The sequence below is a fragment of the Protopterus annectens genome, chromosome 10.part0 (assembly GCF_019279795.1).
Source record: "Protopterus annectens isolate FY-2018-M chromosome 10.part0, PAN1.0, whole genome shotgun sequence".
Taxonomy (NCBI): domain Eukaryota; kingdom Metazoa; phylum Chordata; order Ceratodontiformes; family Protopteridae; genus Protopterus; species Protopterus annectens.
The window spans coordinates 828226340-828252852 of record NC_056744.1 but is presented as its reverse complement, the minus strand read 5'-3'; the positions used below and the strand labels follow the sequence as shown (position 1 = coordinate 828252852).

The following is a 26513-nucleotide window of genomic DNA, read 5'->3' as shown; positions in this document are numbered from 1 at the left end:
TTACCCCTTCACATAATATAGTAAGTACATTGTTAAATAATTCATCTTTTTGTAACATTCTATGAATTTGAAAATCTTAAATTCCACTTGTAATCAAAAGCACCCCTTTAAACCATTTTGAACAAAATAATAACTTAGTAAAAACAAAATTAAAACACTTTTACAAAAATTATATATATTTTTTTTCTCTATGATCACGCACATCTCTAAGTTATCTGCTTCTTCTTAGAATAATTAGAACCCTAACATTAACTTGTTTTTTTTCTTTCAGACAAAGTTAGTGTGTGTTCTGACTTCTTGGTCGTAGGAAAAGTGGGTTTTTTGCCCCCTTCTAATCCCTGGGTTGGTGCCAAAAAAGGAATCAAAAACCCTATCATCCAAAGTGTCATTTGGAGGGTGGACAAGTAAGGGTAAATGAGAAATCTCTCTGTGTTGTGTGAGATGGTAACTTGTGATGATTACACCTGGCCAGAAAAAAATAGAAGGGGAACCAGTGCTATCTGGGAAAAAAGTGTCACCAGCAAGATTCTGGGTGTGTCTCATGTGATCTTGTGCAGGACATTTGGTAGTACACAAAGAGGGGAATAGGCATTCAGAAACATCCTCTTTCAAGAAAGAGACATGGCGTCCACTTTCCAAGTCAAAGGACCTAGCACTCTGGAACAGAAGTCACCTGTTAAGAGGGAGGCAAAAAAATTTACCTGAGAAGTATACCACAAATGTACAATGTCCAGAAACACCTCTTTGTGAAGCAGCCATTTGTCCTTGACCTTCTCAGAGAGTCTGCCACCAGACTGTGCTCTGAAGGAATGTGGACCAAATGAAGTACCAAGTTATGGCAGACTGCAAAATCCCAAGCCTGAAGAGTTAGTCTGCAACAAATGTAAGACTGTGTGCTCCCTTGCTTGGTGATGTACCAAATGACTGCAGTATTGTCTGCAAAAACCTTTACAGGACCTGGAACCCAAAGGGAGTGAAAAGTCTGGAGAGTTAAAAGCAGAGCCCTCCTCTCTTTGATGTTGACATGGTCTGCCCACTGTTGATGAGACCAGAGACCAGAGACCCTGGAGGAAGCTTTCCAACCGTGACAGGAAGCATCTGTTTACAGCTCCTGAGTAGGGAGAGGAACTTGAAAAGGCACACCTGGATTCAAATGGATATGGTGAATCCACCAGTAGAGCTCACGCTTGAGATAAGGGAAAACAAGAACCAGATACTCCAGAAGGTGGCAGTGCTGAAGCCAAACAGTCTTTAGATACCACTGAAATTTCCTCATATGGAACTTGGCCATGGGAACCATGAGAATGGCGGATACTACGTAACCTAGAGATTGAGCAATTCCCTTGCAGGAAGGCCTGGAAGAAGAAGATGAAACTGGAAATAAGCAGTCAGAGAGAGGATCTATAGAAGGTGGGAGGCAAGTCAACAGTGGAATGGTCTGATTCCTGCAACCCAGAAACACTTGATTCTGAGGAGTCGGTATAGACTTTTTGAGATTTGAGTGTTAACCTCACACTGCATAAAGAAGCACAGTTAAGTGCACATCCTGAAGGAGCAGCTACTGAGAGGGGGCTTGGATCAAAAGGTTGCCCAAACAAGGGAGTATATGAATTCCCTGAAACCTGCAGAAGGGTACCACAGGGGCCAGACATTTGGTAAAGACCATCAAAGACCAAATGGCAAAGCAGAGAACTGACAAAGAGAGGAAAAAATAGAGAAACGTAAAACTTTCCTAAAGATAAGGTGAATAAGAATGTGGAGATACGCATCCTTCAAACACAGGGATACCAGAAAATCTTGATGAAACAACAGATGGAAAAGTGTACAAAGACACATCCTGAAGGAAGGAACCTTGAAAAGCTGCTGAGAAAAGAGAGGTCAAGAACAAACAGTTGTGGAAAATCTTACCATAACCATAGATGTCCCTCTCTTCCATCTTGCAGTATTCCAAAACCCTTGTTACCCCTCTCTTGCCACCCAAACGTCCAGCCAGTATACAAAAACTTCTAGTCACCACAGGGCACATGGGATGTCCGATGTTGGCTGAGGGGAACATGGGCCATAAAAGTGATGCCTGCATGTACCAGACCTCAGAACTGAGTGTCCCAAGTCGGACCCCAGCCCCAGGACAACTGTACAAGTCCAGTGTGCCATCTAAGAAGGGGAAGGAGGGAGGGAAGGAATGGTGCAACATGGAAGAGGAGGACATCTGTGGTTATGGTAAGGTTTTACACAACTATTCTATGTCCTTCTGTTCTCATGTTACAGTATTCCAAACCCATGGCTGAATGCTAAACCTCAAACGGAAGAGGAGGGGGAAGGCTTTGCATTGTTTTCTATGAATCCATGAAGGACTGCACTGGCAAATCCAGCCCTGGATTTGGAAATGTGATCCAATTTATAATGTTTAATACATAATCCAATTTAAAATGTTTGGTAAAGGTGTGGACAGAGGTCCATGTATCTGCCTCTAAAATGGTGGCAGTGTCCAGTCCTTCAAAGAAAGCTACAGATGAAGCCATAGCCCTAGTGGAATGTGCCTTAATCTTAGAACTTAAGGCTTTCCTATGGTAACGATATAGCAGGAGGACAGGAGACACACAACTGGTCTGTTTTTCTGAAAGACTTGGTCTTGTCAAGGTAAAACCTAAGCTGCCTATGCACATCAAGGGACTGTAAGACCTCTCTCGCTGTCATTCTGTGGATGGGCAAAGAAGATGGGAAGGTGAATAGCTTGGTTTAAGGATAGCTCATTGACCACCTTGGGCATGAAGGAGGGGCTGGTTCTAAGTGTTACCCTGTCCTTGTGGAAGGTGAGGAAAGGGGGAATAGTCATGGGCCTGTGACAATGGCACTCTTCTAGCTGATGTCAAGGCTACTAACAGAATCGTTTTCCAAGTGCAGTGTTTTAGAGAGGCCTTAGAAGCTGGTTCAAAGGGGGCCACCTTGACCTTCTCCAGGACATACTTCAGGTCCCATGGTGGTGGGACAGGTTTGCAGCACTCACTTTAGGGAATAACTTTGCAGGCAATCGAGATTTCAAAGAGGGGTCCAGAGGCAAACAAGCAAAGAAACAGCAGCAAGGTGGACTTCAAAAAGAGGAGTACATCAGCCCTGTCTGCAAGACTTAACACAGGCACAACGGTACCAAGGGACATCACCCCAAAAAGGGTCCAACTGTCTTTGTAGACACCATATGTCGCACTCTTTTCATTTAGACATGTAAGATCTCCTAGTGTTAGGCTTCCTGGCTTCCTGTAGGACTGCGAAAGCACGCCCTCATTGTAAAGGTGTCTATATGGGATCAAAATTCTATCACCTACAGGGTAAAGTTCAGAGACTGTATGTGGGGATGGATTAGGATCCCTTATCCTGTGTGAATAGGTCCACTTTTGAGGTAACTTGTGGTGACTGCCCTTGGCTAAATGCAGAAGGAGGGGAACCAATGCTGCCTTGGCCAAAAAGGAGTCACCAACAAGATTTTTAGTTTGTCCTCCTGGATTTTCAGTAGGACTTTCTGAAGGAGTGGGAAGGGGGGAAATGCATGCAGAAACATCCCCTTCCAAGAGACTGAGAAGGCGTCCATTGCCCTTGACATAGGGCTGGTTAGCCTGGTGCAAAGGATGGAAATTGCCTATTCACAGGGTAGGCAAATAGATCTATCTGAGGTGTATCCCATTTGTGGACTATTTCCAGGAACACATCCCTGTGGAGCATCCATTCGTGGGACTGTGACATGGACCTGCGCAAGGTCTCTGCCTGGGTGTTCTGCTCTGAAGGGATATACACTGCTTGTAGAGTGACTCCAGTTTTGTGACAAGCTCCCACACTTGGAGAAAGTTTCCCCCTGCTTGTTCACATACCAAAGAACTGTAGTGTTGTTCAGAATAATTTTACTGGGCCCTGTTTCAGCGTACGCTTGAAGGCCTTCAGGGCCAGAAAAACTGCTCTTATTTTCTGACATTGATAAGTTCCTGTCTGATGGAGTCCGCTAAGTGCCCTGTACTCCTAAGGAACCCTTGGCTGCTCCCCATCCCAGATCCGAGGCATCCATGTACATCTACTGTACTGGCAAGGATGTCTGCAAGGGGAGTCCTGGGTTGCATTTCAATTGATTCAGCCACCAATTAATTTCTTTCCTGAGGCAAAGTAGGAAGGGGATTTTGTACTCTGAGGATGAGAGTGCTGAGTCCATACAGACCTTGGGTACCACTGTACTCTTTCTGATGTAGAGTCTTGCCAATGGCCATATGGGAATGACCGATGCCATGTGACCCAGGAGTCTGAGGTACTGCCTGGCAGTCAAAGCTCTGACGTGAAGTACAATGAGCAGGTTACTGCCTTAAGTTTTCCACTTGAGGTGACATGAAAGGCCCCTCATGACATCCGGCCCTTAACTTGCATCCCAGAAATATTTGTTCCTGAGAGGGATTTATGTTGAACTTGGGGTAGTTTATCTTGAAACCCACTGCTTGCAGGAGTGATATTACTGTTTGTAGATGGCCGAGCATGGATTCTGGGCAATCGGCCTGGATGAGGTTGTCTAGGTAAGGGAATATTTGAATCCCTTGAGTCCTGCAGAAGGCCACCACTGGTGCCAAGCACTTGGAGAGGACCCTTGGTGCTGTAGAAAGTCCAAAGGTAAAGGCAGACAAATGAAGTGTATGTATCTCCTGTACTTGGGCCTTAAGGGGATGTGCAGATAGGCATCCTTGATGTCCAAGGTGGCCAAGAATCAGTGTGGAGAAATCAAGGGGAAGAAGCTTTGCAGAGTGAGCATACAAAAGGAAGGAGCTTGCAGAAAGAGATTGAGGTGGGAAATATCTAGGATTGGTCTACAGGGGGCATATTTTCTTGGGACTAGAAAGAGTCTGGAAAGAAAATTTTCTATCATAGGGACAGATTGAGTTGTTCCTTGGGCCAAAAGGTTATCACTGGTCAAAAAGATGGAGCTGGGATCCAGATCATGAAATAACACTTTTCTATGATCGATAAAACCCACCTGTCTGTGATAATGTTTTTCCAAACAGGAAGACAGTGAGCGAGCCTTAAGGATAAGGGGATGGAGTTGAGAGGTTTTTACAGTAATGGTAGTCACAGACTACCTGCCCTGTGCTGAAACTAAGGTTTCTGGGCTGGAGTCTGAGCAGACCTGGAAGGGGTTTGTTGTTTCCTGGCACTCTTTCTGCCCCTGGAAGGAGGTGGAGGAACAGAGTGTTTCTTTATGAACTGAGTTTTTGAGGAGTAATTCCTGTGAAATATGAGGATAGGAGAAACAAACAGGTGCTTGGGATCCTGTAATTCCTTCCCTTTTTGTTGCTGAGTTTTGAATAACTCAGCCACCTATGTTCCAAAGGGGGCAGAGTTGTCCAGAGGTGCATCCAATAGTTTTGCCCAAATATCATCAGGTTAGGGCTGTAACCTTAGCCAGGAATATCCTCCCAGGACTGAGGCAGATGCAGCAGATCTGGCAGAAGCTTCAGCTGCATCACAGCTGCACCTAACAGAATGCCTAGTGACCCGAGAAAACAGGGATATAAGGCTGGATAACTGTTCCTTGGCCGGAGAGTCTGGGATTGCATTCACAAAAGGGCTAGGGCATCTTTAGACATGTGGGTTTGATAATTTACTGCCCTGAATGCCAAGGTAGGAGAGGTATAAACTTTTTACCAAGGCCCATGGCCTTGCTGTCTGTCTGTGGGGAGAACTGATGTGGAGGAAGCAGCTTGAGGCCTTAATCAGCAGAAAGTGATATAGTGCCAGAGTCTGCTGCAGTGCACCTAAGGATTCTGGCCCTCTAAGGGACCCTGTAAAATCTGTCAGGCCTACAAGGTGCAGGGGGCTGAGAGTCAGGATTAACAGCTACAGCATTAAATGCACCCAGAAAAGCTGGCAGGACTGGGGGTATAGCTGAAGGAGCAGGGTTGTCCATCTGAAGGAGTTCACAGAACCTTTTCTGAACTTCTGTCATCTCAGAGGAGTCCCATTTGAAATACTCCCTCATTCTGGAAATGGTCTCCCCCAAAAGTGAAATCCTCACCTGGAAAATCTGTTTCTGCCAACTTCCTCTTGGGAGGCATAACCAAGGGGGATGGTAACTGGGAAACATTTGACAAAGAATTCTCTGAAGAAGAAAAAGAAGAAGCAGAGGAGTCCTCGGCTTCGGCTTGAGAACTACTCCAAAATTGGTCTCCACGTGTTCCCCTTCTTTGGTACTAGGAACAGGCGAAAATAAAATCCAAGCCCCTTTCTGACACAGGGACTGGCTGAATAGCCCCTATCTGGAGTAACTGAGAAACTTGCTTGAGAGCCTCTTTTCTTTGTGGAGGAGGAACATCTGGCATGCCTTTGAAAGGGGGCATTGTGTGGAAATAAAATCTGTACCCGTGATGAATGATATCCAGCACCCATCTGTCTTGAGTGATTAAATCCCAATTTTCTTTGAAAAGAGACAATCTTCCTCCCAAAGGAGCTGCCAGACGAGAGTCCACTGGCAGCTGAAAAGGCAGGTCATTGGTTCTGCTTACGAAAGGACTGACCCCTGCCCTCACCAGAAGTCTGAGCAGGTGAACTGTCTGATCTAGGCCTAAACGAACCTTGAGCCCTGCCCCTACCACGGCTAGATCTACCCCTAGACTGGGAACCATAAGCAGGATATGTCCACCCCTTAGCAGGCCAATTTCTACTAAACTTCGGAGGCTGCACCTGCAAAAATCTTTAACAGTCTGCATAGACTTAGCTTTGTCCTCCATTTTCTTTAAAACTGCTTCCACAGGCGGTCCAAACAACACATCAGACTGTAAAGGAGCATCCAAAATCCTGGTCTTAACATGCTCAGCTAAATTCTGATCCTTCAACCATGCATGTCTGCGAAGAACAGAACTAGTAGCAGCCACCCTCGAGGAGGCCTGAACAGCATCAAAACCACACTGCAAAGAATGCTTACCCACTTGTTCAGACACATGAACCAAATCCAGCAATTCTTTACACTCAATACCTTCCACCAAAGCATCCACCTTAGATTTCAATTGTGAAAGGAGATAATTCTGATATTTCAGCATATGAAATTGACAATTCAACGCCCTCATGGCTAGAGTGGAAGAAGTATATACTTTCTTACCCCACCTATCCAAAGCCCTTGCCTCTTTATCAGAGGGTACAGGATTTTTAACAACAGAAGCTTTAACACCTTTAGGCCCCTGAGAAACAGTTTCTGGGTCCGCCCTGGGACTCTTAAACAAATACTTATGAGCTTCGGGCACCCTATAATACCTATCAGGCTTAACAGGAGCAGGAGGCAAGGAATCAGGGTTCAGAGAAGCCTCTGCAAAAACATCCTCCACCACATTCAACACAGGAGGAATAGCTAAGGGCCTATGCTGAGGCAAAACAAGAATTCCTAAGCCTTTTCTGGAGTCAGAGTAATCTTGGCCTTCCCATTTAAAGTGCTCCCTCATGGAGTGAAGAGTCTCTGAAAATGAAAAATCCTCAGGAGGAGAAGCTGAAGGAGTGGAATCATCCACATCAGAATCAGAATAAGCAGGAAACTCTTGCAAGTCTTCCACAGAAGACTCTGAAGCCTGTGAACACTGTTCAAAACTATCAAACTCCTGTTCCACCCTAGGCCTCTTATCAGGTGGGGGCATAGAACCTCTAATCAGAGTAATCAAATCTTCAGCCATTTTAAGCATATGTTTCTTAGGCACAGAGCCCAAATGCTAGGAGAAGCCCCTACAGAAGCTGAACTTGGCCTTCCTCTAAAAGAAGCTCTGGAAACAGAAGGAGAGGCCCTAACTACCTTGGGAAGAGAGGGAAGAACAGTTACCTGAGAAGCCCCCTCAGCCTGGCCTACTTCCTGAGAGGGCACATCCTGTAACAGTAAAGCATCTGCCTGAGACTCCATAGAGACTCCTGGCAAAACCTCTGGCTCCCTGAGCCTTCTAAGGGGGCGACGTCCGGGACCGCCGGTTCCTCAGCGCTAGACTGCACTGTTTTGTCCTTGCGCTTCTTAGATGAAGCAGGCGTCGGAGCATCCGACGGCATAGTATAATTGCAACGCTTCCCAAACACTAACCTAGCACAATCAAGCCTCCTCTTAATAGTGCGCTTATTAAATCTAGCACAAGAGCGGCAACCAACAACGTCGTGCTCAGGCCCTAAACAAGGTATACACAATGTATGATAGTTCCTATGCGGTATCTGCTTCCCACAAGAAATACAGTTATTCACTTTTTCTGACATCCGGTAATATACTGAGGCAAGAAAAAACCAAAATGTTCTCCAACGGTGTTACTTAGCCAACTCTGTACTCGGTCTGAAACTCCGGTTTCGGAAAATCTCAGAACGCCAACCTGCACTCGCAAAATTGCTTCTGCATCGGACCATGCGGCAAAAAAGACTGAGGAAATGACGTCGGTCATGCGCATTAGTACCCTGACGTACTGACGTCAGTCTAAGGCGCCATGACCGACGTCAGCCTTATACTCTGGTATTCGGGCCGACTGGGACGCGGACTATACCCAATAGTCAGGACTGCAGCAAGGGAAGACGAAGAACATCTGGAAATAAGCAGTCAGAGAGAGGATCTATAGAAGGTGGGAAGCAAGTCAACAGTGGAATGGTCTGATTCCTGCAACCCAGAAACACTTGATTCTGAGGAGTCGGTACAGACTTTTTGAGATTTGAGTGTTAACCTCACACTGCATAAAGAAGCACAGTTAAGTGCACATCCTGAAGGAGCAGCTACTGAGAGGGGGCTTGGATCAAAAGGTTGCCCAAACAAGGGAGTATATGAATTCCCTGAAACCTGCAGAAGGGTACCACAGGGGCCAGACATTTGGTAAAGACCATCAAAGACCAAATGGCAAAGCAGAGAACTGACAAAGAGAGGAAAAAATAGAGAAACGTAAAACTTTCCTAAAGATAAGGTGAATAAGAATGTGGAGATACGCATCCTTCAAACACAGGGATACCAGAAAATCTTGATGAAACAACAGATGGAAAAGTGTACAAAGACACATCCTGAAGGAAGGAACCTTGAAAAAGCTGCTGAGAAAAGAGAGGTCAAGAACAAACAGTTGTGGAAAATCTTACCATAACCATAGATGTCCCTCTCTTCCATCTTGCAGTATTCCAAACCCTTGGGTTACCCCTCTCTTGCCACCCAAACGTCCAGCCAGTATACAAAAACTTCTAGTCACCACAGGGCACATGGGATGTCCGATGTTGGCTGAGGGGAACATGGGCCATAAAAGTGATGCCTGCATGTACCAGACCTCAGAACTGAGTGTCCCAAGTCGGACCCCAGCCCCAGGACAACTGTACAAGTCCAGTGTGCCATCTAAGAAGGGGAAGGAGGGAGGGAAGGAATGGTGCAACATGGAAGAGGAGGACATCTGTGGTTATGGTAAGGTTTTACACAACTATTCTATGTCCTTCTGTTCTCATGTTACAGTATTCCAAACCCATGGCTGAATGCTAAACCTCAAACGGAAGAGGAGGGGGGAGGCTTTGCATTGTTTTCTATGAATCCATGAAGGACTGCACTGGCAAATCCAGCCCTGGATTTGGAAATGTGATCCAATTTATAATGTTTAATACATAATCCAATTTAAAATGTTTGGTAAAGGTGTGGACAGAGGTCCATGTATCTGCCTCTAAAATGGTGGCAGTGTCCAGTCCTTCAAAGAAAGCTACAGATGAAGCCATAGCCCTAGTGGAATGTGCCTTAATCTTAGAACTTAAGGCTTTCCTATGGTACGTATATAGCAGGAGGACAGGAGACACACAACTGGTCTGTTTTTCTGAAAGACTTGGTCTTGTCAAGGTAAAACCTAAGCTGCCTATGCACATCAAGGGACTGTAAGACTCTCTCGCTGTCATTCTGTGGATGGGCAAAGAAGATGGGAAGGTGAATAGCTTGGTTTAAGGATAGCTCATTGACCACCTTGGGCATGAAGGAGGGGCTGGTTCTAAGTGTTACCCTGTCCTTGTGGAAGGTGAGGAAAGGGGGAATAGTCATGTGGGCCTGTGACAATGGCACTCTTCTAGCTGATGTCAAGGCTACTAACAGAATCGTTTTCCAAGTGCAGTGTTTTAGAGAGGCCTTAGAAGCTGGTTCAAAGGGGGCCACCTTGACCTTCTCCAGGACATACTTCAGGTCCCATGGTGGTGGGACAGGTTTGCAGCACTCACTTTAGGAATAACTTTGCAGGCAATCGAGATTTCAAAGAGGGGTCCAGAGGCAAACAAGCAAAAACAGCAGCAAGGTGGACTTCAAAAAGAGGAGTACATCAGCCCTGTCTGCAAGACTTAACACAGGCACAACGGTACCAAGGGACATCACCCCGAAAAGGGTCCAACTGTCTTTGTAGACACCATATGTCGACTCTTTTTCATTTAGACATGTAAGATCTCCTAGTGTTAGGCTTCCTGGCTTCCTGTAGGACTGCGAGCACGTCCTCATTGTAAAGGTGTCTATATGGGATCAAAATTCTATCACCTACAGGGTAAAGTTCAGAGACTGTATGTGGGGATGGATTAGGGATCCCTTATCCTGTGTGAATAGGTCCACTTTGAGGTAACTTGTGGTGACTGCCCTTGGCTAAATGCAGAAGGAGGGGGAACCAATGCTGCCTTGGCCAAAAAGGAGTCACCAACAAGATTTTTAGTTTGTCCTCCTGGATTTTCAGTAGGACTTTCTGAAGGAGTGGGAAGGGGGGAAATGCATGCAGAAACATCCCCTTCCAAGAGACTGAGAAGGCGTCCATTGCCCTTGACATAGGGCTGGTTAGCCTGGTGCAAAAGGATGGAAATTGCCTATTCACAGGGTAGGCAAATAGATCTATCTGAGGTGTATCCCATTTGTGGACTATTTCCAGGAACACATCCCTGTGGAGCATCCATTCGTGGGACTGTGACATGGACCTGCGCAAGGTCTCTGCCTGGGTGTTCTGCTCTGAAGGGATATACACTGCTTGTAGAGTGACTCCCAGTTTTGTGACAAGCTCCCACACTTGGAGAGTTTCCCCCCTGCTTGTTCACATACCAAAGAACTGTAGTGTTGTCTGTGAATAATTTTACTGGGCCCTGTTTCAGCGTACGTTGGAAGGCCTTCAGGGCCAGAAAAACTGCTCTTATTTTTCTGACATTGATAAGTTCCTGTCTGATGGAGTCCGGCTAAGTGCCCTGTACTCCTAAGGAACCCTTGGCTGCTCCCCATCCCAGATCCGAGGCATCCATGTACATCTACTGTACTGGCAAGGATGTCTGCAAGGGGAGTCCTGGGTTGCATTTCAATTGATTCAGCCACCAATTAATTTCTTTCCTGAGGCAAAGTAGGAAGGGGATTTTGTACTCTAGAGGATGAGAGTGCTGAGTCCATACAGACCTTGGGTACCACTGTAATTTTCTGATGTAGAGTCTTGCCAATGGCCATATGGGAATGACCGATGCCATGTGACCCAGGAGTCTGAGGTACTGCCTGGCAGTCAAAGCTCTGACGTGAAGTACAATGAGCAGGTTACTGCCTTAAGTTTTCCACTTTTGAGGTGACATGAAAGGCCCTCATGACATCCGTCCTTAACTTGCATCCCAGAAATATTTGTTCCTGAGAGGGATTTATGTTGAACTTGGGGTAGTTTATCTTGAAACCCACTGCTTGCAGGAGTGATATTACTGTTTGTAGATGGCGGAGCATGGATTCTGGGCAATCGGCCTGGATGAGGTTGTCTAGGTAAGGGAATATTTGAATCCCTTGAGTCCTGCAGAAGGCCACCACTGGTGCCAAGCACTTGGAGAGGACCCTTGGTGCTGTAGAAAGTCCAAAGGTAAAGGCAGACAAATGAAGTGTATGTATCTCCTGTACTTGGGCCTTAAGGGGATGTGCAGATAGGCATCCTTGATGTCCAAGGTGGCCAAGAATCAGTGTGGAGAAATCAAGGGGAAGAAGCTTTGCAGAGTGAGCATACAAAAGGAAGGAGCTTGCAGAAAGAGATTGAGGTGGGAAATATCTAGGATTGGTCTACAGGGGGCATATTTTCTTGGGACTAGAAGAGTCTGGAAAAGAAAATTTTCTATCATAGGGACAGATTGAGTTGTTCCTTGGGCCAAAAGGTTATCACTGGTCAAAAAAGATGGAGCTGTGATCCAGGTCATGAAATAACCCTTTTCTATGATGGATAAAACCCACCTGTCTGTGGTAATGATTTGCCAAACAGGGAGACAGTGAGGAAGCCTTAGGGATAAGGGGATGGAGTTGAGAGGTTTTTACAGTAATGGCAGGTAGTCACAGACTACCTGCCCTGTGCTGAAACTAAGGTTTCTGGGCTGGAGTCTGAGCAGACCTGGAAGGGGTTTGTTGTTTCCTGGCACTCTTTCTGCCCCTGGAAGGAGGTGGAGGAACAGAGTGTTTCTTTATGAACTGAGTTTTTGAGGAGTAATTCCTGTGAAATATGAGGATAGGAGAAACAAACAGGTGCTTCAGATCCTGTAATTCCTTCCCTTTTTGTTGCTGAGTTTTGAATAACTCAGCCACCTTTGTTCCACAGGGGGCAGAGTTGTCCAGAGGTGCATCCAATAGTTTTGCCCAAATATCATCAGGTTAGGGCTGTAACCTTAGCCAGGAATATCCTCCCAGGACTGAGGCAGATGCAGCAGATCTGGCAGAAGCTTCAGCTGCATCACAGCTGCACCTAACAGAATGCCTAGTGACCCGAGAAAACAGGGATATAAGGCTGGATAACTGTTCCTTGGCCGGAGAGTCTGGGATCGCATTCACAAAAGGGCTAGGGCATCTTTAGACATGTGGGTTTGATAATTTACTGCCCTGAATGCCAAGGTAGGAGAGGTATAAACTTTTTACCAAGGCGCTCCATGGCCTTGCTGTCTTTGTCTGTGGGGAGAACTGATGTGGAGGGAAGCAGCTTTGAGGCCTTAATCAGCAGAAAGTGATATAGTGCCACAGTCTGCTGCAGTGCACCTAAGGATTCTGGCCCTCTAAGGGACCCTGTAAAATCTGTCAGGCCTACAAGGTGCAGGGGGCTGAGAGTCAGGATTAACAGCTACAGCATTAAATGCACCCAGAAAAGCTGGCAGGACTGGGGGTATAGCTGAAGGAGCAGGGTTGTCCATCTGAAGGAGTTCACAGAACCTTTTCTGAACTTCTGTCATCTCAGAGGAGTCCCATTTGAAATACTCCCTCATTCTGGAAATGGTCTCCCCCAAAAGTGAAATCCTCACCTGGAAAATCTGTTTCTGCCAACTTCCTCTTGGGAGGCATAACCAAGGGGGATGGTAACTGGGAAACATTTGACAAAGAATTCTCTGAAGAAGAAAAAGAAGAAGCAGAGGAGTCCTCGGCTTCGGCTTGAGAACTATCTAAGGCTCGAGACCTAGAGTTATGACGAGGAAAATGAACAGAATAAAAAACGCTCTCTTTATTAAAACCAAAGCTTTCACGAATGTCCCTTCTTCAGTGTTTAATTAATACATTTAAAATTAAATGCATATATATGCGCATTAAGACACAACCACATGATACAGCCAACCTATAAAAACACAATACAAATACTTAAAAATCTAATTAATTAGTGTACTATCATTAAAAAGCGGTTAATAAAGAAGCACAAATTGATTGTATGTCAAACCTATACCTTTCATAAAAAGAAAATTTTTTTACAAGAAATTCATACATATATATATATATATATATATATATATATATATATACATATATATATATATATATATATATACACTTCAATCAGTATATATTAGGCATGTACATAAAATATGAGCATTAAAGAATAATAATTAGTGATATTGCTTCTGTCTCAGAATGCACGATTATATATATATATATATATATATATATATATATATATGTATATATATATATATATATATACACATATATATATATGTTCATAGGTAGGTACTAGGCTATTGGCCCTAGGGCCTCTATAAGTCTAGCGAAAAAGGTAGCCTGGCTTTCACACCCAGGAAAATTATTTTCCTGTGCCACTGTCGAGCAGAGCCACAGAAGTGATCCCTGGGATGAATTTCCTATTTCCCATCCAATCATCAAGATTTTTCTTGAAGAGTGCTAATGAGGAGCTTTGTTTGATATAGACAGGTATTTTGTTCCAGAGTATAGGAAATCTCTGGGACAGGAATCTATCCCTCCAGCATGTTCTGTTTATTGTGGTGACAAGGTTTAGGTACCTAGAGCGTGTAGCTCGGAGGGATTGGGATTTCTTTAAGTGGAGCATGTCCAACAGCTCTGGGATTGACATAGCTTTGTATGTTAGGCAGAGATTGCCTCTGAGTAGGCGATATGCGATGGAGTAAAGCTGGAGATATTTGAGACGGTCTGCATAGGACATCTGTTTGAGGCCAGTAATCCTTTCTGTGAGGTATTTCTGCGGCCTTTCCAGTTGTTGTAGATGTCTTCTGAGGTACATACCAAAATGGGCTTTTTGTACTCTATTATGGGTCTAATGAGTGATGAGTAGAGGGAAACAATGACCTCTTTTTTCCTGGATGAGAAACCTTTTCTGATGAGGTGTGCCACGTAGATGGATTTCCTGACTACTGTGGCTATGTGATCAAAGGAGAGACTACTGTCCACCTGTGTCCTGAGGTCTCATCACACTTTCAGTGTTAAGTTTACTATCGCCTATGTGGTAGTTCATAGGTACAGAGTTTTTACCAAAGGGGATGACAATGCACTTTTTGGCACTGGGCTTGAGGCCATGGCTTTGACACCAGGCATCTGTTTCAGTTAGGCCCTTTTGCAGGATTTCCACATCGTTAGGAGTTTTGATTATGGCTCCTAGTTTGCAGTCATCTGTGAACTTCGTTAGCCAAAGACTTCTGTGTTAGCCTGTACTTCAGAGAAGTAGATACCAAACAGGAGAGGATCCAGGACTGAACCTTGTGGTACTTCACTTGTTACTGGTCTGAAGTCGGATTTGGAGTCTGCTACTTTCACAGTGTGGTTTCCGTCAGTGAGCCAGTTGGCAACCTATCTTGTGACATATGGATTTATACCTAGTTTAGTGAGTTTATCTGTAATTCCAGAGTGGGGGATGGTGTCGAAAGCCTTGGCAAGATCTAGATAGGCTGTGTGAACCACCTTACCCTCGTCTACGGCTTCGCTTTGGTGACTGCTTCAAAGAAGTCTATCAGGTTTAGGAGATATGATCTGCCTTTTACAAACCCGAACTGGGTGGGCACCAGGCTTTTATACACACACACAAATGTAGACACATATAATGGTATTTAGCATTATAAAGAATAACCCAATGAGGAGAAAGGAGATTTTGCCAATATGAACACATTTTACAGAGAACAAATAAGTTGGAAAGGAAAAGTGATACGAGTAGGAAGAAGCCAACCAAGCAAGTGTATTCTTTATACACAAACACTAGGACTCACTTACACCTACATTCATATATACCTGAATGAAGAGACAACACAACCATAACTCACCTTCTTCCTCCTAATTTTAGTTTTCCTACTGAATTTCTTTCAATTTGAAATACTGAGAGGGATTCATAAAGATTACCATAACATGTAGCCTACATGTGCACTTAGTATAACCTTTCTGAGTGACTAGAAAGCACAAAACATGCGGTAGGGATGTTCTTGAAGACAGATCATGTACCCTTAAGTGTAGGTGTTATTGAATCTAGGCCAAAATGAATTTATTAAAAAAAAATAAAACATCATACTACACAATTTTGAAAGCTTTGGTTTTAAAAAAAGAGAGCTTTTTTTTTTCATCTTTTCTTTTTAAACCTCTTTCTTCAGAGAATTCTTTGTCAAATGTTTCCCAGTTACCATCCCCCTTGGTTATGCCTCCCAAGAGGAAGTTGTCAGAAACAGATTTTCCAGGTGAGGATTTCACTTTTGGAGACCATTTCCAGAATGAGGGAGTATTTCAAATGGGACTCCTCTGAGATGACAGAAGTTCAGAAAAGGTTCTGTGAACTCCTTCAGATGGACAACCCTGCTCCTTCAGCTATACCCCCAGTCCTGCCAGCGTGCATTTAATGCTGTAGCTGTTAATCCTGACTCTCAGCCCCCTGCACCTTGTAGGCCTGACAGATTTTACAGGGTCCCTTAGAGGGCCAGAATCCTTAGGTGCACTGCAGCAGACTCTGGCACTATATCACTTATAGGTTCATAGGTTCATATATTCATAATCACTATTCCATAATTCTCAATAATCCCTCATCCTTTTTTTTCCAAGCAATTGATTCACGTGTTTCTGAACACACCAGTAGTGCTTGTTCCTGTTGTACTTCACAGCCCACTGTCTTTGTATCAATTTTTCAACACAAGTTGCGTTTCTTAGGGGTGTCTCCGTTTTTTATGGTTGCTTAAATAACAATTAGCTTAGCTGCCAATTAAAGCCCTTACCATACATTTTCTTGATAAGTTAGAATACCTTATTACCCCTGCTCTTACAGATCATAAGTGTCTTACTGAATGTTTCCAAATAAACATTTCTTAAAATATAATAGCAACAATAATGTTACACAAACCCAACATATAGTTTCTATGTACAGCCATCCACAAACATGCCACCTTACCACTTCCTCTCTTCAAAGAGTATTTTCTATATCCGACTCAGTCTCGCAAGCATTAAATGAGCAGATTCATAATTCACCTTTGTGCTTCCTCTCTGTTATTTAGTCTCTTCAGATGCCTACTGGTCTGGCTCTACCAATCTTATTTTTTTTTTGGTCGGTGAACCTACCTCACCTATGGCACACAGTATTCACAGACTTTTCCCAGGCTAACCATATTTTTCTAGTATTCCTCCCAACTTTCCTTTATGTTGAGGCTGCATCTACCTTTTAATCTTTCTCATTACTTCCTTTACATGTTCCCGTTCGGGCCCCCCCCTCCATGTACTTATAAATTGTTTTTTTCCACTGGAACCATAGCCAAAGTTATAACAGACTGAATATCCCTAGAAAATTTTAATATTAGATGCCAGTCAAGTAACATTAGCTTTTGTGTTGATATCATATTTGAGTTGGTCAAATTTCTTAGAAATGTCTGCAAACCTAACAACAAATACTTTAGTCTCCAACAATCTTATAAGATATGACCCCACATTCCACTTTCTCCTGTATTGCAACTCCAACATATCCGCCTGACTGTGGGAACATAGAAATACTCATGCAAGCAATGCAAAAATCCAAAATTTTCAAGATCCTGTTGCATACCTTGGGGCCTTCAAATCCATGTCCTTCATTAAGGTAACCTTTATTCAAGTTCCACATTTTACTTGTCTTACTTTCTGTTCCTGGTATTTTTCAAGTATAGCTTTATATGCTCGAGACAATAATTTATCTTTTATCGCGTCCTTTGTTCCAGCTATGGTCAGCAAACTCACCCATCTTAGTAACTCCTTTCCAGCTAAAGTCTACCTATACTTTCACTTATGTTCTGATATCAGCCCTAAATATACTTTTGTCATCAACTTCATTTAGCTTTACACTGATTATTTTGTAATAAATAAACCTCATGTGTCTGGCCTAGTTAATACTATTTCAAATCTGGCACCCCCAGCCCTGCTTGTTCTGCTGCTAAAGTACCTCCCACTGTACCCTGGGTCTCTTACCTTTCCATAAAAAGTTTTTCAGTTCTTTGTTTGGTCTGTTCCACATAACCTCCTCTGGGTTTTGCAAAGTATTTCTGTACAGTATAATGTACCAGAGGTACAAGAACATCTTAATGATTAGAACTGTATTCATCATCGTCCACTGTCTATTTTTTCTAGTGTTTTCTTTTCTTTTTATGCATCAACACATACCTCTTTTACTGCCAGCACAACCTCCTCCTTTATCCAAATCTCATATTTTTCATGTCCCCAAATATATGGATATGACTGGGCAAAATCAAATGCAGTGGTGTAGTTGAGAACTATTGCTTTTGTTTTAAATTCATTTATAAACAAAAAATGAAGGCATATCCAAAGTAAAGTGTTAAGCTATGAGAACTAAAACAGAAAAATATGTTAATACTACAAGTGAAAAGAATTTGATGTTAAGCATTTTAATGCAACACCAATGAACTTTCTCAGAACTAAAACAAAGTCATCATCACTTTGTTGTACAGCTCACCAATCATGTGACTCATTTTGTAACATGTAAATAAATAAAACAATTGCAAAACGTTTACCTAAAACTTTTAAATCTTGTACACAAACACAAGCTACAAACTCATTTAGAGCAAACATTTAATATTAATATATTCACTCAGTGCTGGTTCATTGTCTGCATTAAAACACAGATGCCACTACAGATTTTTTCCACCTCCAATTTTCTTCTGAAATCACCACCCTTAATGTCCATAACTAATGGCTCTATATGTAATGCAAACAGTCTTGTAAACAGGGCATCCTTTCTTGTGCCCTTCTTGAGGTCATATTTCCCTGAAAATAACCCTATTACTTTGACATAAGCTTCAGCTTGGTTGTAAACATGCATAATCATTTTTGTCCACTCACTAGGGAATCTCAACCCTTACCAACAGTTGTGTCTTTTCGGCTTTTCCTGCTTAGGGGTCGCCACAGCGGAACTCCGGTCTGCTAATGATTGGTAGTTGAGTTTTACATGCCGAGTTACCAGCCCTAATGCACAACCTTCAACGAAGGTACACCCATTTATGCATGTCTCCACGCAGAAGACGCTCTAGCTGAGAATCGAACCGGACAGTGTCTTACTGCGAGGCGACAACGCTACGGCAGCACCACCACCACGGGTTACAAAATTCCAACTAACGCTGACAAAAACCTTTTCAGCATCTGGTCTTAACATCAGCCACTCTTTTTTGCTCTCTTTGCTTCTAAATCATTTGTGTCTTAAGCCAAGCAAGTTTCTGACCTGCTGGTCAAAGAATGCCTTCCATATCGGGGTCTGCTGGCAGAACATGGAGACAGAGAGAGAAGGGAAAAAAAGGAGGATCAAGTGAACCAGCTTTGGTAAGGTTTTTCATGAAATCAACAATGGAGGTTATTAATACGGGGATAATTCGTAGGCATATAAAATGCTATGAGAATTATAAAAAGGAGAGAAGATTTAAAAAGACTGGTAAGGGAAGATCACAATGACAAATTACAAATGAGAAATGTGTAAGGTCCCTAAGTAGGCTACAAAGTCCAAAGGATTTAGGGTACTTGCGTGGAAATTTTTACACAGGTACTTTTACAGTCCAAGAAGTCTTCATGGGAGATTCCCACGAGTGGAGAACAGAAGTTGAAGATATGATGTAATCAAACAGGAAACTGGGAACATCTTCCAGTGACTGTGCTGAGTTATCACGGTATAAAATCTCTATGCAGAATGTCCCAACAAAACTGTTGGGAGAGAACATTACCTAAGCAGATAATGCTTTTGAGCTGGTGTCTAGGTCTAGAGCTCTAGAGACATATTAAGGCCTTGTTAAACTTAATGTAATTAGCAAACAGAAAATCAGCTGCACAAAAATGTAAATCAAAGAACAGTAAGTACAGTAATTAACACTGTAAAAGAAAACGTACAGAATTTCAAATGTGCAAGAATAAAAGAATGGAGTTATGATGGAAACTATATATATATATATATATATATATATATATATATATATATATATATACAAACTTTGAGGATAACATATGTCATCTCAAAGGTTTTTAAGAAATGATGGGTAGAAAGATGGGGGGGGGGAGAAGGGAGGTAAAGACTGCAGAAATGAACCCATTAGGGAAAAAGCCAAATTACAATCAGATTAAATAATCTAGAAATCTTGGTATGTATCAGTGTACAGTACCCAGACTTTGTAACACAGTTCACAAAACTAGTTCCTTCCACTTATCTATAAGATTTTCTTGTTTAAGGCTATTTTAACGCACTTATGACTAAAAAGAGACACTTACTAGGAATCAAATCTTTGCTCTATGGTGACACAGTCAGAGTTTCAGATGGGAGAACAGTACTTTGTCATTTTGCTGGGCCAGTGGGGACCTGTGCAAGGGTAATGGCTATAGTGTGGGAAGAAATAGCCATGGAATTGTTATGGCTAGGGTTGAATAGGCCCTAGGGCCGATAGCCTAGTACCAACCTATGAACCAATTAAGCTCATAAGCAATGAATATGAAGGTTGGCTTGAAGACTAAGACTATACAGGCATTGTCTTTTTTTTTTTTTTGCTTTAAGGATGACCTATTTGCGTTAAGGGGAAAGACAGATGTAAGTCTACTGAAAAAGGAAAATATCTATATTCCAAACTGTGTCATGAAGCACACAGCAGATTTTTTTGTTGATCATTGTGGTGAGTCGCAAATACACCCACCTCAAGAAGACACCAACTTTGTACACTTTACTGAAACATTACAAGATTAAGTTTCCATTTCTGAACAAAGCTCATTTTTTAGGCTCAAAGTATCTGCTAGATGATTAGGTAAGCCTGCAACAGGAGTTCACAGTACACACGATGTGCTGCAAAGATCATAACCAAATCGAAGATAACTCTTTGCAAAGCAAAAAGATACAGTTTCTCCTTGCTTGCTTATATTTGTATTACTGGGCTGCTCTATTGCTCAAATTACAACTTACTAAGGAACTAGCTCACTGAAGTCCAACTTTTCAATTACCGTCTTCCTTAGGATATGGCTGCTTGAGAACTTTTCACATGTGTGCTAGCAGCAATTCCTTTCTTTTGGGAGATTTCATCTTTATTCGTGTTTAGACAACTGTAGAGGTGATATATTGTTGTTGTGTCTTTCAGCTTTTCCTGGTTAGGGGTCGCCACAGCAGAACACCGGTCCACTAATGATTGGCAGTAGATTTTTACGTGCCGAGTTGCCAGCTCTGAGACACAACCTTCAACGAAGGCACGCCCATTCATGCATGTCTACACGCAGAAGACGCTCTAGCTGAGAATCGAACCGGACAGCGTCTTACTGTGAGGCGACAACGAGGTGATATATATGCACTTGTATGTTTGGAAGGCTTGCCCCCCCCCCCATGTGGGGGTGTAGGGCAAACGCCTTCCTACAAGAAACGCTTACACATGATCTTTTGGTTACATTGATTTTTTGAGCAGTTGTGTTCATTGAGTTAGTTCCTTGGCGACTTGCCACCTGATGATTTAAACTGGAAGCATTGTACAGTTTCTGCTAATGTGAAGATGACCTAAATGACAGTGGTCCTGGAAGGCTTTCAGGGGTGTATATATATATATATATATATATATATATATATATATATATATATATATATATATATATATATATACATATATATATATATATATATATATATATATACACATACATATACACACAGACACACACACACAGACACACACACAGACAGACACACAGACCTATATATATATATATATATATATATATATATATATATATATATAGGCCTGATATCACTTATCCGAACTGCAGGATGTCAAATGGCTGATCTGCAAACTCCCGGTTCCCAAGGGGCAGGAAATCGAATGACGAGCGGTCGAATGAGGTCAGTCGTGAAAGTGACATACAGAGACTGTGGAGGGAGGTCACGCTTCAAGGAGGAACAGGGAAGCAGCCCATTTCCTCACTGTAGTGCGATCTCTGAGTTGGTATATTTAAGTAGGGGAGTGCAGAGGGGCATAGCCCCCCCCCCCCCGCAAAATAGTAGAGGTGAGCTAACTGCCATGTCTGGAAGAGGGGAATGACAACATTATGGAATGCACTTTATCGTGCAAACTATGTTCAACATTCCTCTCTTTTGATATGAATGCACGTTTGATGTTAGTGCATTCGACCTTATCATGGTATACCATATATACATACATACATTATATATATATATATATATATATATATATATATATATATATATATATACATACACACACACATATATATTTTGTCTTCATCTTCAAGTTGATATGAAATTATTTCCCCTTTTAATACCTGCCTTGGAATGACAGGTTATACAAGTGGGCTACTGAAGCACAAACCAGTCAAGTTTGTACTCTGAATGTGTATTCTGTATGGTGGAATCTACATAATTCCTATGGATATGTTTCTCAAGCATTTCAATCACATTACAACCTGTTTGATATCCTGTGTAGAAATCATCATACCCAAAGTTTCTGAGATGGAACAGTGTTCCTTTTTTGTGCAAACCTACCCGAGGGACCAGGAGGTTGCAATAAGACATGTATCCTAGTGCTGCTAGAAATTGTCTTACTTTGATAACCTGCTGCAGACAGAAGTGAAATGACTGACTAGATTTCTGCTCAGTTGACCAAGGTTAAAAAGACTTTCATTGGCACTGAATCTATGACTGCATCTAGACAAGCTCCTGAAGCTGAGGGCATCATGGAAGAATTCCTATCATTTGCTGTTATTCCCAGACAATAGAACAGCCATCTGTCTAATGTGCTTTGTTAACAGTTTCTTTGCTTTTGCCACAATCGGTTATCTAGACAAGAGAAAACAATTATGTTCCGTTCTTAGCTGGGCAAGCACTTGAGTTAAACATCCAGAAAACACTGTAGGGTCTGTGATAGGAAAATTGGAAATGATTTTTTAAGACTTTAGTTGAAATATGAAGATAAGCATTTTCCCATCCACAGTATAGCCATGTAACAGTAAAAGTCCTCGTGCGAAAAAAAAAAGTTTTCATTACTGTCATCCTCATTGTGTGCATTTCTGAATATCTTCAGACTGATTAAATACAGAAATGCTCCTGAAACACTGCCCCATTTCTGAACCAGAAATGATGTGGGGGTAATATTCTTACCCTCTTTATCTGGAAGGGAATGTTAAAACTTCTGTATTTGCCAGGGTATTTGTCAGGCATTGCTCAACCAATTGAAGGCTTTGCTGCACCTGATAAGGTGAAGTGTGTGTTGTTTGCTGACCCCATGGTATTTGGACAAATTACACTGAATGGTCTAGCTAAATTGTCTGTAGGACATATTTACCTGTGAGTATCTATGCCCAAGCTGAAAAAAATGACTCAAATGTGCCTCATAAGCATATTAGGGAAGGGGAAAGGAGAAGACAGAAGTTATTCTGAGACATGACATCAAAATCTTCCAAAATCCATCCGTACGAGTTACGGATATTTCTAGGACCCACCCTTATGCCCTATAGTAGCTGCAGAGGGGTTGGTGATGGCCCCTCTTGCAAGATACTTGTATGTTAAGTTAAAAAGCCTGGCAATGAGGGGGGAGTACATTTTTGAAGGATTCCTGGGATTTTTTGAGGAATATTAAGCAGGAATTATTTAGAGAGGATGTGAAATTTATCACCACTGACACTGTGGACCTTTTCGGTTCCATACCACATGACAAAAGACTTGAGTGGTTTGAAGAAGCCTTGAGCGAGCAGAGTTTTTAACCCCTAATGAGTTTAATACATGCATACAACTCAGTGAAATGGTCCTGAAAAACAATTTTATTTACTTCCAGGGAGAGTTTTTCTAACAAACTAGTGAGGTGGCCATGTGGGGCAAGCGGTGCTCTGACTTATGCTAATTTGATTGTGTCTACTTGGGAGGAGAAATATGTCCTCAACAGTCAATACAAGTATTGCTAGATACTCTACAAGCATTTCCTGGATGATATTTGCATTTTTTTGGATAGGGACGTTAGAAACATTTTTAGAATTTTACCAATATATCATGGTCTACTGATTTTTTAAGGTTCACCTACAATACTGGATATTACTTGGGTGGCACCATTTATAAGGATGGGTGTAAATACGGGTCAAAAGTGTATAAGAAAAAAAATGTATTCCAATTCCAGACTTCATTTCAGCAGCACACACCCGTTCCATCAAAAAAAAAAGGGGGACAATTTAGAATCAGCAGGATGACCTCGGATGAAGAGAAATTCCTGAGAGAATGTGGAGTTTTACAAAATATGTTCACTGACTGTGGTTATCCCACTGATTTGATTCAGGAGGTAATGAAGGAAGTAGTGAGGAATAGAGGAGACAAATGTGCCCCTATTTTGGGTGTCAGTGACATGGTCGTTACAAATGACCAGAGAAATTAAGTCTTTTACAAGAATGAAGAAAAAACTGAAAAAAGGTTTGGGGGTGCATTTGTGACAGACTACAGTGGGGATGCTAATGTTATTAAGAAAACTACAGAAAAGGAATGGATGAGATTCAGTAGGATTTAAGATCTGAATTTGGATTTTAACACGCCATTTCAATGTACTTTTAGGAAGGGGATAAGCATTAAAAATGTTTTGGAAGGTTACCAAGACATGGCGGTTAAGCAAAGTAGGAACAGGAAAAGTATAGTTAAGTGCGGCAGATGTACACAGTGTCCACACATTAGCAATGTGAAGGGTCTATTTTTGGAATCCCGAGATAGAAGAATCACAGCAAAAGTATACAGAACGTGTGATAGTAGTGGGGTGGTGTATATCGCAACATGTGGTTCCTGCCAAGCATTTTATGTTGGAAAAACTGAAAGAAAATGAAAAAAGAGAATATACGAGCACATTAATGTCATAAGGAGAAATAATTTAAATAATGCTTTATACAAACACACCTTGGAGTGCAGTTTGGCTAAGTTTCAGTTTTTCTTATTGGGGAGATTTCCAAGGAATTGAGGGGTGGAATGTGGGAAGCCAGAATAAAGTACACAGAACTATACTGACAAATTATGCTGGAGGCCAATAGGCTTCCGGGGTTAAATGATGCTGTTCCTTTAGCCCCTGTCCTAAAGCTTAGAGCTGCCAGGCTGCAAGGGTACGTACACCATTACTTACAACCAATTTTTCACTCGTTCCTGTGATGAATTCTGGAATGAATTTTAGTATGGTATTGATAGTGTTTTACCACTAGGTGGTGTTAAGTAATTATAAAGGAAATGTTTTTATACATTTTTTTTGAGAAAGGAGAAAATGTTAAATATTTTCTTACACTGCAGTAGGTTAAATTTAATATTTTAATTCATTTACTTTTGTCTTATTAATGTTAGGTATTATTTTAACTAGGCAGAGTACGGGTATATAGAACTTTCTTTTTTATACATTTTATTTGCAAGTTATTAGTCTATAATGATGATTTTAATTGATTGAGTGTGGGGAAGGATTTTTATTGGTGGGTTTTAAATAAATGGCATCAAGTTTGTTTTTTTAAACGTTTCTTTTCACATCTGATGAAGTCAGTGGACAAAAATGCTGGCTGTACTATTTAAAGCGTTTGTGTGGAGGTGTGCGCCTGCTGTCACAATAAAGCCTTCTTCCCGTCTTTATGCTGCTCGTTTTTTGGAGGGATCTTCCAAGTGCATTTTTTGTGGAGTTTGTAGTGCACGTTGGCACTTATCTTCAATTTTTCTGGGTTATTCCGAGACATGACATCAAAATATTTCAAAATCCATCCGTATGAGTTACGGACATTTCTAGGACCCAGGACCTTCTTTTGCCCCCCCCCCCCTTTTTTTTTTTTTTTTTTAAGTCAAACTGAATGTCATATGTTGGTGGCTGACCAAACATAGTCTTGAATGAAAAGAAGCATTCAGGAGACTTGATCAAATGTCCTCATTACAAAACTGTTAAGAAAGTTTGGTTTAAAATCTACTACTCTTAACTACTACTTCTCAATGAATTTCAGCTAGTCAAACTCTCCATTAGTCCGTCAGCAGAAATGGGTCTCTCAAGAATTTATTTTGGAGCCTCTCCTCTTTTCTATCTACATTAATAAACTATCTTTTGGCTTATCCCTTCTTCCTCTCCAGCTTTGTGTTGATGGCATGGTCCTATTCAGCTCCATTCTGTCTTTTCTCTTGAACTCTAACTTCAGGTTGATTTTCATGCCCTTATTTAATGGGTCAATTAAAAACAATTACTGACCAACTCCTCTAAAACCAAAACTATGCTTTTTGGAGATAAGCAAACGCTCTCTTCAATCTCCAGACCTCTACACATCCTTGAACATCTGAACAGTACTGAAAACATCACTTCATTCAAATAACTAGGAGTTTGGTTGGACCCCTTTCTAAATTTACATTTCCACTTGGACATCACATATAAAAAAAAATCAACTTTCTCCTATTCTGGGCAGACAGGATCTCCCTCTCCACTTTTATCCAGACCCAGCAGAAATGCTACAGATAAAGGTATCTTACTGGATCAGCTAGAATATTTTCTTCATTGGATTGCTGCTGCCTCTAAAAAAAGAAACAAAAAAAAATGCTTCCACTATCAATCCATCTCAAATGCCATATGCAGATTCATTACTCTCTCTCCGAGAAATGAACACGAATGCAAATCCACTGAAAAGCTAACTACATACCTGTGAAAAGTTGAGCAGACCCTACTATTCTGCAATACCAGTTGTTCGAATTTTTCACTAACTCAGTGGCATTTTGGATTATCTGCTAAGGTAACCCAGTACTGGCCAGCTTTCTACAGCTCAGATTCCCCTCCCTCTCCTTTCTTGTGACAGCTGACTGGTTGAGCATATCCTGACAGGGAAGCCTTCAGCT

The 26513-nt window shown here is 42.0% G+C and overlaps 1 protein-coding gene across 1 annotated transcript in view; it reads right to left on the bottom strand.

Annotated features, from left to right (window-relative positions):
* The window catches only part of PKN2 (protein kinase N2), a 2214272-nt gene that overhangs the window by 1065614 nt on the left and 1122145 nt on the right, over positions 1-26513 (bottom strand). The window lies entirely within an intron of this gene.